The sequence below is a fragment of the Lepidothrix coronata genome, unplaced genomic scaffold (genome assembly GCF_001604755.1).
Source record: "Lepidothrix coronata isolate B3197 unplaced genomic scaffold, Lepidothrix_coronata-1.0 Scaffold9, whole genome shotgun sequence".
In the NCBI taxonomy this organism is placed as follows: Eukaryota; Metazoa; Chordata; class Aves; order Passeriformes; family Pipridae; genus Lepidothrix; species Lepidothrix coronata.
The window spans coordinates 5,273,908-5,282,075 of record NW_016690189.1 but is presented as its reverse complement, the minus strand read 5'-3'; positions in this window follow the sequence as shown (position 1 = coordinate 5,282,075).

The following is an 8,168-nucleotide window of genomic DNA, read 5'->3' as shown; positions in this document are numbered from 1 at the left end:
GGCAGCTTCTCCTGAACAATGCTGTGGAAGGCAGCATCAAAGGCTTTATTGAAGTCCAGATAGACAACATCCACATCCTTTCCCTCAGCCACTAGGCAGGTCATCTGGTCATAAAAGGAGATTAGGTTGGTCAAGCAGGACCTGCCTTTCCTAAACCCATTCTGGCTGGGCCTGGTCCCCTGGTTATCATGTGATTGCATCTGTTCCATGACCTTTGCTGGCACCAGGGTCAGGCTGAGAGGCCTGTAGTTCCCTGAATCCTCCTTCCAACCCTTGTAGAAGGATGTCACAATGTCTAACCTCCAATGGGACAACGTTCCCCCCACTGAGTACAATAAAGGATGGAGATTTTTCTTATCCCTTCATTTATTTTTAATATATTTATAAAAACACTGTTTGCTATCTTTCACTGCAATGGTGAGGTTGACCTCTAACTGAGCTTGTGCCTTTCTAATTTTCTCTCTACATGACTTAACAACATCTTTATACTCTTTCTGAGTTGCTTACCCCTTCTCCCAAAGGTCATAACCTCTCTTTTTTTTCCCCTGAGTTCCTACGAAAAGCCCCTGTTCAGCCAGGCTAGTCTTCTTCCCTACCTGTTCATCTTTTGGCACAGAGGGACAGCCTGCTCCTGTGCCTCTAAGATTTTCTTCCTAAAATATGTTCAGCTTTCCTGGACCCCACTCTCTGAAACAGTGTCCTGAACAGGCAAAGTCTGCCCTCTGGAAGTCCAAGGTAGAGGTTTAGTTGACCATCACATCACCCACCAGCCCTCTCTCTCTGATGGCAGCAGATCAAGTGGGACACCAACCCCAGGAGCCTTGCTTACCAGCTCTGTCAAGAACTGATCTTCCATGTACTCGAGGAACCTCCTAGACTGCCTCCTCTCCACTGTGTTGAGTTTCTAGCAGGCATCCAGCAAGTTAAAGTCTATAAACAAGTCTATAATGTCTATAACAAGGCTATAATGAAACATCAGACAGACATTTATAGAATAGTTCATCTGCCTCTTTATCCTGGTTGGGTGCTCTATAACAGCTTCTCACTGAAACGTTTGCCTTGTTAGCCTTCCCTCTGATTGTTACCAATAGGCACTCAACCTCATCATCACTATCCTTGAGCTCTGTACATCAAAACACGCCCTAATTTACAGAGCTACCCCAATCCCTCTCCTTCCTTGCCTGACCCTTCAGAAGAGCTTATTTTGCAATTCTTCTGTAATGAACAGTTAGGATAACTTTTGACCTCAGACCCAAAATATAGGGAAAATGAGCAAACTAAAATATGACATGAAAGCATGGAAGAAAGAAGCAAAATAATAATAATAATAACAATAATAATAACAAGTACAACAACAATAACTTGAGACACATATTCCAAAGAATTTTGTTTTGGTAAACAGTAAATTTTTTCACTATACGCCCTATGAAATTTAATTTTGTGCTTATGTAAAGCAATACAAAACCAGGAAAAACTTTCTTATAAACCCTCCACAAGTTCTGGAAGGCTACTGTAAATTCTTTTCAGAGCCATTACTTGTCCAGGCTGAGCAACCCCAACAGTCCCATCCTGTTTTCATAGGACAGGTGTTCCAATCCTTTGATCATCTTTGTGGCCCTCCTCTGGACTTGCTCCAACAGGTCCACATCCAATTATTCCAGCCTATATTTTCTCATCTGACAAGCGAGAATATTGTGGGACACTGTGTCAGAAGACCAGGGAGGTCAAGGTATAGAACTTTTAATCCTCTGCTTTATCCATATAACCAGTCTTTGTGTAAAAAACAACCAATTCAATGAGCATAATTTGCCATTGGTAAATTGATGTTGACTGCTCCTGATTACTCAGTTGCCATGCACATCCCTGGAAATATATTCCAAAGAGACATGCTCTCTTTCATGGAGAAAGAAGAGATTGACCAACCCACAGTTATCCGGGTTCTCCTTCTGATATGACTTAATGATGGGAATAACAAGAAGTTTTTTTCTAGTCATGGATCCCTCCTCCAGCTGCCACTCTTTTTCGCTGAAGAAATACAGGCACCTTACAATCACGATCCACCAACTCTTTCAGCACTTTCAAGCTGAAACAGCTGATGAAATGTTCATGCTGTTCAAACTGATGAATTTAAATATATTCAGTTTCTATAGGTACTTCTAAGGTGTTGATCCCAGCTGTTAGCTGTCTCACTCCTTCTCAGACTATGCTGTTACATTCAGAGGTTTGAAAGCAGACAATGTCTATGAAGATCAAGACATAAAGGTACTGAGTTCTTTTGCATTCTCCATGCCATCTCTCACTTGTTAGTTCCCCTACCCATCAGCAAAACCACCTTTTCCCTCAACTTCTTTTTTGCAATTAATTTAACTGCAGGAACCGTTCGTTTTTGTTTTTTTTTCTCTAATATCTTTTGCTAGGTTCAGCTTCAACTGGGCTCTGTTCTTGAATTTCTCCCTAAATATCTGAGAAATTCTATGCTCATCTTTTGTTGTCTGTCATTTCCATCTCTTATATGCTGGGGTTTGCATTTTAGTTCAAAAGGTATTAACATATGTGCAAAAAGTAGGTCATACTCAAGATGAATAAGTATTAGACCAGGATAAAAACTTAGCAAGTTTAAAGTTTCAATGATGGGAATATTCTGGTTGTGAGATAGAAATTCTGGAGTACAGAGGAGATATTTTGAAAAAGAAATATATTACAGATACATTAGTGTGTTTTACTGCCCTGTATTTTTGGGCAGCTTTTAGTTAACAACAACAAAAACTACCAAAAAACCCCAAACCAGATGACAACCTACAGAAAGATGTGGTAAAAATGGAAACTATGTGCAGATGACTTAAAAAAAAAAGTCAGATCACTGTTAATTTCAAACATAGTGTTTTTTCATCAATTCTGTGTGGAAGCAAGAAGGCTGACACTTTGCTTCCCTTCATTGCTACAAAAAGTGCTCTCCTGTTTTGCGAAGCTCACTATGCTGCCTTAGTCTGGCACCAAAACACCATCTTTTGCTGCCATGCAGCCTACCTTGTGTGATAAAGTGTAGTTCTCTACCTGGCTGATTATCATCTCTGTTATAGATGGTGCTACCTGGTGCTGAAGTATTCCATTTTGAAGTGCTGTTCTCTCTTGCTTGTCTCCCTTCTAAAATGCCCATCACCATGAAATTTTAGTTTACTGCTTTCAGTAAGAGTTTTTGTGTGGTATGCAGTCTGTAAAGGTATTATTGATTTTAATTTTGCATTTGAGTAATGGAATCTTGAAAGTCCTAGAACTTCAAGATAGTACTCTACATTTATTTAAAGAATTGAAAATACTTGTATTACAAAAAGTTGCATCAAATTACAAGGATAAAAGAGAAAGAATATTTTATTGATCTGATTTCACCTTGAAATGAAAAAAGTAACCACAAGGGTCTTCTCCACCAAAGTAATAACAATATATTACTATTGTTATTTTTGTTGTTATTACTGAACTGTAAAGTAATATAAATTTGAGGTGCTTTATCTAAGTAGAATCCACCTCTCTGAATTAGTCACCTAGGTTCTCTGTGGAATTAAAAAAAAAAATCTATGAAAAACACAGAAATCTGGTTGAAAAAATCCCATGGGATATAGCCTTGGAGTTAAGAGGAATCCAGGAGAGCTGAGAGCTTGTTGATAGTCACCTCATCCAAGTTCAAGAAAGCTCCATCCCAGCAAGTAGGAAATCAAGCAGGGTGACCCAGGATGGGCTGTTGTTTGATTGTGTAAGGGGGATGTTAGGAATGACAAGGGATTCTAACAGGAAAGCAAATTACAAAAACAAAAAAGGAAGGCTAGGGAAAACAAGGAGCCACCGCTAAATGAGGAAGGGGACCTGGTGATAAAGGACATGGAGATGGCAGAGGTAATCAACGTCTTCTTTGCCTTGGTCTTTATAGATGAGGTCAGCCTTCAGGAATCCCAAGGATGTGAGACAAGAGGAAAAGTCTGGAGCAAGGAAGACGTCCTCACTGGAAGACCAGGTTACAGAGCACTTAAACAAACTGGACATATGTAAGTCCATGGGGACTGATGGGTGGCACCTATTAGTGCTGAGGAAGCTAGCTGAGACTTCACACTGTCTCCCATTCTTATAGACAAGCTGAAAAAGAACAGGTTAGATAAGTGGACAGTGAGGTGAATTAAAAACTATCTGACAGAGAACAGAGCGGCTGTGTGTGTCTGTTTTACTTTTCGCTTTATAAGTCCACAGTCCAGATTCACCAACTGTATTTCTCTTTCATTTTTGTCAGTATGATACTGATTATGACAAGGAATGTCTGATTAATAAAATGGCAGTTAATTAAACTTCTATGACTTGATGCAACTTATGTAATTTCAAGGCTGCACAATGTTCTTATCACAGTATTCTTTTGTGAAAACCCACAGCAGAACAATAAAATTTTTAATTGTGGTCTGAGAATATCTGTGTTGCTAGAAGGAGGTATAATCTTTCTAATTAGGGCAAAGCTTGTTTAATCTGTCAGTTGATTAATCTGTCCAATGTCTAAGTGGTATTGCTATTTAATAACTCTTCTTGTTTTCCAAAGAACTACACTGCAGAAATTTCTGGTGGGAGAAATAGGATGAACAACTGCTTTATTTCTCACTTAACTAATTTAAATAAATTATAGTCTTCTTAATTAATTATAGCTCTTATGGCCTTGCTCTTGCAATACTTAGAAATATTAACACTGAAATTAACATAAAATGCTAGCTTGTAAAGTTCCACATTATGTCTTCATGTTGCTAGACAGAGGTTTTAATCTCAGTTGCTGGTGTCAGCAAAACATGGGAAATCAGTAATGCAAGATTTTATGAAGAAATGTCTAAAAATATGTATGTCTATTCCACTGTTTTTCTTCAAATGACTTTCACAGTGAAGTTCATTTAAAGATAGAATAGGTACAACACCACGTTTTAGATCGAGTATATGTAACTATCATGAACAGCCAGCTGGAGAAGTTGGAAAAATTTTTTTCACATACCAACTTTTCCTATTTGGAAATAGTTTTAATAGCTTTTCACTTACGAAAGTATACAAATTAGATTATAAATGGAAAGAGAAAATAGTAGCAGCTCAGCTCACTTTTACATCACCCCAGGTACAAAATGTTGCTAGTCAAAGCAGCTCTCAGATGCTTTCCTTCAAAATCATCTGAACTGCAAGAACTCCAAAATCAAAATATACTGAATAGCAACATCTGGGCTTTATTGCTGAGCCAGATTTCCCCAGAGTTTTAGTAGTACAAACAAATTATTTTTAGTGGTATATTATAGCCTAATTAGTTTAGCATGCTCAAAGTGGGCTTTTGTGGATACTTCTCTCATTTTTTTTTTGATATAAGACATTTTAATAACATTCCCCCAAGAACAATGTTCCTTCCCCTTTCCTGAAATCTCCCAGAGCTCTGGGAATTTGGCCTTGCAGAAAACAAGGCATGATTAAAACATTCTTGTCTATATTGATGTTGTTTCTTTTGCTAAATAGTTCTATGACTTGCAGAAAATATAAGAAATAGTGAAAAACTGATAAGAGGGAAAAAAAATCTACGTAATAAAGCATTGTTATGTCAGATGTCAGACACCGTATATTACAACTATTCCCTGCTTCCCTTCCCCCCATCCTGTCCCCAAATTTTTAATTGTTAGTGGAGGAAGAAATAGAAGTATTAAATCCTTGTAAGAAACAGGTAGTATCTGAAAACCTTGGATAACTCCAGTGATAACCTACAAAAAAAAGGTGTGGTTACTCTTCTGACAGCGGATCTTCCAGTCTCTGATAAATGGTCTCTCACTTCAGTGAAAATGAGTAGAGTACATGATGTTGGCTTCAGCATGGCTTATTGAAAGGTCTGTGGTATAGGTAGTATTGTGGAATTGTGATATGATAAAGTGAATACTGGGTAGAAACATTTTTTGTTGCTTTTGCTTTCTCAGTTTTCTCTTGCTTTATCTCTGCTTCATGGGAATATGTAATCCCTAGGGAACAACGTACATGTACTCTCTAATAATTTTTGAAGTCAGGGAAAAAAAGGTAAAATCAACTTTAGTCCTAGTCAAAACTATGTTCAATTTATTTAATTTCTTTATGTTCCTAGAGCTCCTTGAGTATGTAAATTTAATCATCAGCCTAAATATTTCCGTGTTCGAGTCTTGAATTTCCATGACACTTGAACATCTTATTTGGAAATGCGTTTCAAAAAACTCTGCATTTCTGAGGTGCCATTAGTATCTTAGTATAATACAGATGTGGATGCATGTCCTGGCATGATTTCAGAGCTTTGATAAATATAAGGTTTGTCATACAGACACAGGTATATGCTTACCTTGGATTACTGCTGTGAAGAACTACAGAAAATGAAGAATGACTAGTTCCTTGATGTTATTTTCTGTCCATAGCAGTATTTCTTTTTTCTTCCTAAGCACATATTGCAAGGACAGAGCAGAGTACTAAACCAGAAATGATCAGAGCTAAGGAGCAGAGAGCTTAACTGACGTGCTTTATAGCAAATGTTGAATAAATCAAAAAAGCTTGTGCTAAACCCTCATTTCCTTTTGCTTCCAACAGAAAGTACATATCTATGGGTGAAATTTTTAAAACAAAATTACTTTACTGGCTGTAATTTCCTGTTGAGAGCGGTAGTGAGTCCACTTATACAAACAGGATTTTATAATGCTGAAGATCTTGCTAAAGACTACCTGAATCGCATTATCTTCCCCAGATCAGAGTAGGTATAAAATAATTAACGGTTTAGAATTCATGATTAATTGGATGCTAACTTTTAGTTAACACCAGACTTCTTGTTAGTGAAAATATGATGGAGCTGTGGTAGGTATAATAATGAGAAAAGGAAATTTACATAAAACAAAGATGTCAGAGCAAAGGATTGTGTATGTTGACAGGAAAAATATTCTTATATTCAGGAGTGTGTTTGAGGGCAAAAATGTGTATATGTGGGATCATTAATTTATATTTTTCTCAAATGTTACAAAAATTTTGTAAAGCAGATTACCTATGAAGAAAAAAGATTTTGTAGGTCTCAGCAATCTCAGCAAGTGATGGAAGTACCAAAGATATAGGAATTCTTACAATCATTGTATGCTCAGTTGTCATCTGCAACTTGAATGGGTGAAGAGAACATTTCTTCTTTCTTGGGTTTGGACTTTCTGAGAGCACATAAAAATTATCAGAGTTAAGTGATTTCTTTTTAATCTATGCAGACATTATAAACGTTTAACTACCTAATAAATTAATCACAGGCAAGATCTCTATCCTCATGGGTCAGATAGTGGTGAAATAGTTTTTGAATCTGGAAATTTTTGAAGATATTTATTCAAATTTACTTTTTTGTACCAGTTGTCAGTGCTGTATTAAGTGTCTTCAGTGCAGCTGACATCATACTGGAAGAAAGGATCTAAATAAACTTCTGCATTTTTGCACTGATGATTAAGATCTGACTGGATTCTGTACAACATAAAGTAACTCCAAAAGTGTTAATTAGCAATATTTTCAAAAGCACTTATACATTAGGTGAGAATACAATTTTTCAGAAATGCTTTGGCCTTGCTGTATAGCCCCAAAGCAAATCTGATGAGGTAAAAAGAGTGCAACGTCACATCCATCAGTCAGGTGACTATTTTCTTATTCTAGAATTAATTTTTACTTTTAAATCATATACATAGTATAGCAAATGCTAAGTTTAGATACACTGTTAGAATTTATGGGATGTGAAATACAAGGGAGATGTAGCAGTCTAAACTTGTGATATGTTTTTGAATATTCTTCAATAGCAAATACATAACTAAAATACTTTCAAAAAACAATGTGGGTTTTTTTATTTATTGTACTGAAAACCTTATACTGCCTATAACTAACCTACAGTAAATATTTCTAACTGCTCCTGTTCAAATGTAATACATTAAGTATCATAGCTTAAATATGCTGTATTAATAACCTTCTTTTGAGTCATAGTAAAATGTAGCATATGGAGTGACAAAAAGAATTGATTGAAATTGAAATTCAGTGCCAGATGAAAACTTATTTTATTCTTTTCTCTTTGCAAATCCATTTCTAAATGTAATGACCTACACGTATGTGTTGATAATTGAATGTCACATATTTTCTGGGAAAAGTTAGAGCCA